Source organism: Ornithodoros turicata, chromosome 4, assembly GCF_037126465.1.
Source record: "Ornithodoros turicata isolate Travis chromosome 4, ASM3712646v1, whole genome shotgun sequence".
Taxonomy (NCBI): domain Eukaryota; kingdom Metazoa; phylum Arthropoda; class Arachnida; order Ixodida; family Argasidae; genus Ornithodoros; species Ornithodoros turicata.
The window spans coordinates 30,649,513-30,657,681 of NC_088204.1; the positions used below are offsets into that span (position 1 = coordinate 30,649,513).

The window sequence follows — 8,169 nt, forward strand, 5'->3', positions numbered from 1 at the left end:
ATTGTTAAAAATGTCACTAGTTAAAAATGGAATGATAAGGTTAAAACCAATGCATGATACAAATTAGCTCAAGTACTGTGTTTTCAGAAAATATCGGCGTTTAAAAAACCAGTGTCTCTAATAAAATTACAGATTCTACTAAACGGTAAAAGAGCGTTATCACCCAGCAGTATAGGGCTGGGTGGAGCGGTAGGTGATTTCTATAAAACTCCTGGAAGTGACGATGGCGAAGAGGTTCATACAACGCACAAGAAATAAGGATGTGTAGAACAGAAAAGGGTTTCCCACAGTGCGTGCACTCGGGTGGCTCCTCTCTGTGAAGAAGGAAACTATGGGTGAGGTGAGTGTGGCCAAGTCTTAGCCGTGTACGGGTTACTTTATGTGCTCTCTTTTCAAAGCTCTGTATAGGGCGTCCTATGTTATTTTTAACCAGGTGAAGTTTACTGTGTATCTCTGTGTCCCAATATTCCTGCCATCTTTTGTTTATCGTCCTCTTGAGATGGGGCTTCAAGTCCTGAAAAGGTACATCAAACGGCGTCACATCAGCAGACAGCGCAGCAGCGGCAGCTTTGTCGGCAAGCTCGTTGCCTGCTATCCCTCTGTGGCTAGGCACCCAACAGATGATAAGAGAAATACCTCTGTTTGTTACTCTGCTGACTATGCACTGAGCTCGCTGCACACGGTGGTTGTTCTGGGGTTGGATATTACATATGGATTCTAAAGCACTAAGAGAATCTGTATATATGTCAGATGATTCGATGTTACTTTCTAAAATGAAGTTCAGTGCTAAAATGATGGCATAAACCTCAGCGGTGAAGATAGACGTGATGCTCTTTAAGCGGTGCATCCTAGTACATGAACCGGATACCATGGCACAGGAGACACCTGTGCTTGTTTTGGACCCATCTGTATAAATTTCAGTGTGGTTCTGAAAACTACTCTTCAGGTGCTCAAATTCTTGTTGAAGCACTAAGGAATGGGTCACATGTTTTTTGTACTCTGTAAGGTAGCAGTTATATTTTAGCGGTGGTTGCCATGGAGGTACCCTCGGACTGTTTTCTGCGATCATATAAGTGTAAGCAGTAAAGCCATAGAGTTGAATCTCATCTGATATTCGCATGCTAAAGGGAGGGATAACCGCTGGTTTGTTTAGGAAGAGTTGCCTAAAACGTGTGTTCTTAATGCAGGATAAAGAAGGATGTAGAGAGTAACCTCTTCTCCTTAGTGCATACAGAGTTCCAAGATAGAAACGACGTTTTGCTGAGGACCACTCGTTTGCTTCCACATAGAGACTTTCAACAGGTGATGTACGGAAAGCCCCCAGCACGAGTCGCAGTCCCTGGTGATGAACCGGATTCAGAGCCCTCAGCACAGATTGGCGGGCAGACCCGTACACAAGGCATCCATAATCTAGTCGTGATCGGACTATACGTGTGTACACGCGGTATAGTGTTTCGCGATCTGCACCCCAAGATCTGTGTGAGAGGATTTTGAGGATATTTAAAGATATCAAGCATTTCACTTTTAGGTTCTTTATGTGGGCTGCAAAGGTGAGCTTTGTATCGAAAATCACACCAATGAATTTGTGTTCTGATTGGACTGCCAGTTCCCATCCATTTCTGCTTAGCTTGGGCTCCGGGAAGAACCCTCTTACCCTAGAAAATGGTACACAGACTGTCTTTGCAGCTGAAAACTTAAACCCATTTTGAGACGACCATTTGGCAAGCTTATTAATTGTGAACTGGATTTGCCTGTCACACGTGGTCAAGTTCGTAGACGAATATGCTATCTGGAGGTCATCTTCATACAAAGAGTACATAATTGAGGGTGGAATCACATTGGCAATAGAGTTCATTTTGATAATAAAAAGTGTAACAATGAGTACAGATCCCTGTGGGACACCATTTTCCTGTATGAAGAGACGAGAGAGTGATGTGCCCAGCTGTACCCTGAAAGCCCTTCCCTGAAGGAAATTAGAAATGCAGTGAAACAGACGCCCACGTATCGTATCGTATGCCTTTTCTAGATCAAAAAAGACCGACAAACAGTGCTGTTTTCTTACAAATGCTCCCCGGATGATAGTTTCTAGACGGACGAGATGGTCAAGTGTAGAACATCCGACTCGAAAACCACACTGATACTTACTAAGACACTGATTTTCTTCTAGATAATAGACAAGGCGGTTATTTACCATCCGCTCAAACGTTTTGCCGAGGCAACTCGTGAGAGATATAGGCCTGTAACTGCTTGGGTTAGATACGTCTTTTCCTGGTTTTAAAAAAGAAAGAATTGTAGCTAGTTTCCAGCGAGAAGGGAGCTGCCCTTCTTTCCAAACTAGGCTAAAGAAACTGAGAAGACATTCTCGTGCTTCAGCTGACAGGTGCCTTAGCATCGAGTATGTGATGCGATCCGGTCCTGGGGCCGTGTCTTTCGATGGCAAGGCCCTGAGAAGCTCAGTCAGAAATGTTCACCATGACCTGCAGATATACTCTTCTTTTCAGCAGGTGTTTTCACCTTCAAGAATTCCTTACTGTAATGTTCAGAACTGGAAACGCTCTGAAAGTGTTCGCTCAGGACGTTGGCTTGGTCTTCCAAACTGTCACAGGGAGACCCATTGATTTGCAGAAGAGGGGTAGAAAAGTTACGATAGTCGCCTTTAATATTTCTCAGCCTCTCCCAAACTTTCTTTGAGGGTGTATTTGATGTCTATGACGAGACAAAGCCTCTCCATGATTCTTTTTGAGCTTGCCTCCGTGTCCATCTCGCTTTCGCCCGTGCTTTCTTGAAGTTAAGTAAATTCTGTGCAGTGGGGTACCTACGAAAGATACCCCATGTTCGATTTTGTTCTTTTCGTGTTTTGTCACAGTCGCTCGTCCACCAAAGTTTGGAGCGCTTGGGGATGCGACCAGATGTTTGTGGAATGGACTCAATAGCTGCCTCTATGATCGTGGTTGTAATAAAGTCATTAGCCTGGTTGACATCCATCTCAAATAAAGACCCCGATGGAAGTGTGGCTTTCTCTTGAAAGAGGTTCCAATCAGCTAAGGATAGTTTCCACCGTGGTGATCGTGTAGTCACAGTGTCTAGTGTATGGTTTAACCTTAGGACTGTTGTCTGTAGGAGGGTTGTCTTCTACTGTGCAGTCTATGTCCTGGAACAGAGATGGACTGCAGAAAGAGAGGTCAATTGCTGAAAAGGACTGTGTACTGACTGGGACTGAGGACTATTTACGTAGGTTGCAGCTTCTGAGTTGGGCATGCAAATCGACCTTCTAAGCAAAATCCTTTCTACCATCTTCCCCCGTCCGTCGATCTTTCGACTGCCCCATAAAAAGTTATGGGCATTGAAATCTCCAAGTATAAGATATGGTGACGGCAGTTCATCCAGTAAATCATTCAGTTGTTTTTGCTCTACCACCACCAATGGAGGTAAATATAAAGAGCAAACTGTTAAGACCTTATGAAGACAAATTTGAACAGCAACTGCTTCAAGACCTGTTTTCAGTGGAAGGTGCTTCGTAGGAACAGAATTTCGTGTGAGGACTGCAACACCGCCAGATGTACGTGTTGTATCTAAACGATCTTTTCGGAACAGGTTCCACCGCCTGAGTGCGTGTGTCTGTTGGGGGTGCAGGTAAGTTTCTTGTAGTGCGACACAGAATGCATCATACCTGTCCGAAAGATCGTTGACGTCATCCAGATTTGTGAAAAGCCCTCGACAATTCCACTGTACGATAGCCATAATGAAAAAAAAATAAGAGGAATATATACAAAATGTGGCTGCATTATGGAGAAGAGTGTACTATTCAGCAAAGTTTTGTAACTTTTTCTTTGGGGACATTATGGGCTGTCTCGGTGTTTTCTTCCGAGCAGCCGCCAGTTCCTTAGGTGATACATCAGGGAGTGAGCCACTCCCCGATAGGCCACCTTTCGGCTGACGTTTTGACTGGGAGCTCGCGCTCGTGAATGAGCTTTGCGAGCTTGTGTCGTCATCGCATTCCATAGAAGTCGTTTCTATGGGTGGCGATGACAGGAGTGGCGTCGATGACGGTGACGCCACGGAAGTTTGGGTGGTTGGAGGTGGGTCATTACCTCCTTGGTCTTCACTTGTGTTTGAGTCTGTAAATACTATTGCTTCTGTCTGTGTGCACTGTGTGATCAATTTTGCTTTTTGTTTGACTGCTGCTGTAAATGACTTCTCAAGAAATGATGGGCGATACTTTTTTTCTGGCTTCTGGGTAGCTTAAGTTTTGGGTAACCTTAACATGCAAAATTTCTTTTTCATACTTCCACTTCGTACAGGATCTGGAGTATGATGGTTGGTGCTTGGAGCAGTTGACGCAGCAGTCTGGCCCTTTACATTCTTTAGTCTCGTGGCTAGACTGACCACATCGTGCACAACAGGCGGAGCCACGGCACGAGTCCGTAGCATGGCCAAACCTGTTACAACGGAAACACCGGAGAGGGTTTGGAATATAGGGACGGACATCGGCTGAGAGGTATCCGACTTTCACTTTCTCGGGGACTGTTCGCTGGTCAAATGTAAGCACGATGTTCCTGGTTGTTATGTACTCATTATTTCTCCTTATTTTTATCTTGCGCACATCAATCACTTGCTGCTCTTTCAAGTTGGCAAGGATCTCCTCCACCGGTACATCAATTATCTCGGGAACTGCAACTACACCACGACAGCTGTTCAAAGACTTCTGAAGCGATGCAGAAATCCGTGTGTCAAGCATTTCACGAGAATTCAGGATCCACTCGCAATCAGCCTCAGACATACATTTTAGTAGAATATCTCCTGATCGCAACTTCTTTATTTCTGAAATGTTTGTCGATAAAGTTGTCACTGCTCTTTCAATAAAGAAATGTGACATCTTTCCAAGAGGTACAGTTTTTTCATTTCCTGAAGACACGGCAGATAATACAATATATTTGGCACTAAATGGATTGGCTTTGAGTATGGGAACTTCGGTCCGGGGACGCTTACCGCACCCGATCGGAAGAGAGTTTGAGTGTTTTACCACGCGAGGATTAAGAAAAAGAATGTTCCTATTGGTCGCCCACGCTTCACATTCATACATGTGGGAAGGTCCCGGAGTTTCAAGGAAAATCCATCGGCCGGGGCTTGACCAAGACCCCAACCGCCACCGCTCAAGGCTTCTACTCTGCGCCTTTCATCCCCTCGGCAGGGTACGGATAACACCTTGGGACTGGGGGCTAGGGTCCGTGGTGGCGCCACTCACCAAACGTCCGCGTACGCTGATGCCCCTTGCGGGATCTAAAAACCTTAAAATCAGAAAAAATATCAACATCATTATTTTGGAACTCATTGTAAAAACACTACATTCGTACAATCGGAGAGGATATATAAGGGAAACCAGGGTAAAATGTAGAAGGAAACCTAGTTAGCCTTGGAGGGGGTAAAAGCAAACCTCACACAAAAGTGCGGGAGCATCCATTGTTCCATGAACAAGCTTGTGAAAAAATATCATATCACGCAGCTGTCGTCTATTACTCAGGGGCATCATGCTCACCTTAGATAGAATATTGTTATAGCTGAAGTACCACGTCCGACTCACAAATCTGTCGTAAACATTTCTGACAAGTCTCTTTTGTATAGTTTCCAAATGGTCCGAAGATGATTTCGATAAGCTGTTCCAAACTATAGAAGAAAACTCCAGTTTGCTTCTCACAAGGCTATAATACAGACTAAGAAGTGAATGAATATTCTTGAATCCCTTAGAGATACGAAAAATACACCTCAGAGATCTCATGCTGGCAGAGTATACATACGAAACATGGTGATCGAACTTCAATGCACTATCGGAAAAAGACACAAAGATCACGGATAACTTCAACCCTCTCTATAGACAAGTTATCAAGAACATAATTAAATTGTGCTATTCGGTTCTTCTTCTCATAGATCGAGAAGATACCCGTCAAAAAGAACTCGTTACAAGTTAAGCGACGATGTGAAAACTGTAACTAAGCTAATAACGAAGTTCTTCACTCTGAAATGCAACTCGCAGTTACAGAGTTACTGAAAAAAAAAAGAACGAGTTACTTCAAAGTTACTTTGGGTACAAAATAGCAGTACACAGGTGCCGCCCGCGTGAACAGTTGAGTTCCACTTTGGGTTTCTTACGGAGGAGTGCAACACGCTGAACACAATGGATCAGCTTCATTTCAATGGCAGCGGTTCTTACTTCCTGAATAGAATACTATCATTGATTGGATATCACGGTGTTACTTCCGCAGCTCCCTCGTCAGGCAATAAGTTCCCGCACTGAATAATTATTGTACATGCATCATGCCTTTTTATTGCTTGAAAGCTGCCTTTCTTTCGTGTGTCATACTCCGCTGCAAATTCATTGTTTCACTATTACATATCTCTGCTCTATGACTGTTCTGTGTGAGATGACTCAATATGACAATGCCACTCAAGGAGAAAAAGAAAACTAAAGCGAAGCACCAATAAATTAATCAACTAAAAGAGACATATTTATTATTCAACATTCTGTGTACAGATGGGGTGTGATGCATGCACTTAGATGCAACCTAGACGCCATGTTATGGGCTAAATGAGGCATGCCCTACCACAGTTATCTAAACTATGTGCCTGTTTAGTTTAAGCAGCAGCTGCATTTCCATGTTGGTGTCGCTAAGCCTTCCGCGTTTTCGGATCATCACATCTCCCGCGGCACTGAACATGCGCTCAACTGACGCGCTAGAGGGCAGTCCTGTATTGTACTTCACAAACATTCGTGCTATCGCAGGAAAAGTAAGGACCGCGGATAGAGGTGCATCCCCAAGGTAGCGACAAAAAGCTTTCCAGTTCCTGACCTTTAGCTTCCCCAAAATTCGTTTCATCCAGGACGGAGAAAAAATCGTCGCTTTCGTCCGCTTGGCTTGTAGTCGGTTCACTTCTTGTCCATTGCCCTACTTCGTGCTTCATCTGCTCGTAGAGGGCAGTTTGTTCACGGACAGACAGCCATGCAAGGTTAGTTCTAAATCTTGGCATCAAAGCAGTGGCAATGATGAGGTCTTTTCGTGCCATGACTGAGGCGAACCTGTGAGAGAAATTTAGAATTCGATCTCAGTGAAAAGTTTGTGAAGAATCAGAGCGTCCTACGGGCGCATTTGTCCTTTACCATGCTTTTACTCCAGCAGTTAGCGCATCAACTAGAGGACGGCAAAAGCGTAGTTCTGTCTCTCGCGTGCTTTCGAGTTTCTTTAGGACAACGGCCACTGTCGATAGCAGCGTCCCCATAAAAACGTTGTTATCCCCTTGGATGATGTCCAAGGCATTCGCCAGAGGCCTCATCACCTGTGAACAAATAAACGTGTTTGTGTCTTTATTTTCATATATGTTACATAATATGTTATAGAGTTTAGTTATTTATATATAGCTATGTTTTATTTACGTTATACTCCAAATTAATGGTTGAGCATTATGGCGTCATCTACGTCACGTCAGTGTGCTTTAGCTATGACTTGACTCACTTCTACATATTCCCGAATGAATTCTTTGTCTTCGTGCTGAAACCGCTGCAGCTGCAGGCGGTCGCAAACACCGTTGATGTCCTTTCCTTCAGAAAAGATGTCTGCTAGGCACTGAAGCGTGTTAAAAAAAGAATTCCATCTCGTGACGCACGGGACAATGAGGTAACGGCCACATGCTTCTTGAATAGCTTCTGCTGCGATATTGGACTGATTCTGCTTATTCCATAAAGCTTTGCAGCGAGAAACCGCCCTTCTGAAGATTTTGTGGTATGCTGGAATATTTTCGGCCTTGCTTGCATCTGTTGTGGCTACAAAGGTTCATTGTATGAGCAGGGCAACGATGATGCGGGGGCAGGAACAGCGCTTCATCGTGGTCATCCTCAGGGGTACGCTGCAGCAGTTCAAACGTGCAGGCAAGTTCAATGCTGTCACCCTCCAGGTCATCGTCATCTCCTGGAGGCTGTCCGAAGATTCTGAGAACAGCACACAAAAACATCTTGTGTTGTAATGATCCCAACTGTAATTCTCAGGTCCACACTGAAAGTCCTATGTACCGAATGTCAAGATGTGAACCCTCATTTTTTTTCGTCATCATGTGAACCCTACCTGAATGCCTTCACAAAGTTCGCCCCGTTATCCGTCGTCAGAAGAGATACCTTGTTCC

At 44.4% G+C, this 8,169-nt stretch overlaps 1 long non-coding RNA gene across 1 annotated transcript; it reads right to left on the reverse strand.

The window, feature by feature from the left end:
* Positions 1 to 4,870: 4,870 nt before the first annotated feature.
* LOC135392920 (uncharacterized) lies at positions 4,871 to 7,319 on the reverse strand. Its single transcript, XR_010422305.1, has 3 exons — positions 7,154 to 7,319; positions 6,846 to 7,072; positions 4,871 to 5,288 (listed from the first exon to the last, which is right to left on the reverse strand). It is a non-coding gene; the product is annotated as an uncharacterized LOC135392920 (long non-coding RNA).
* Positions 7,320 to 8,169: the final 850 nt, after the last annotated feature.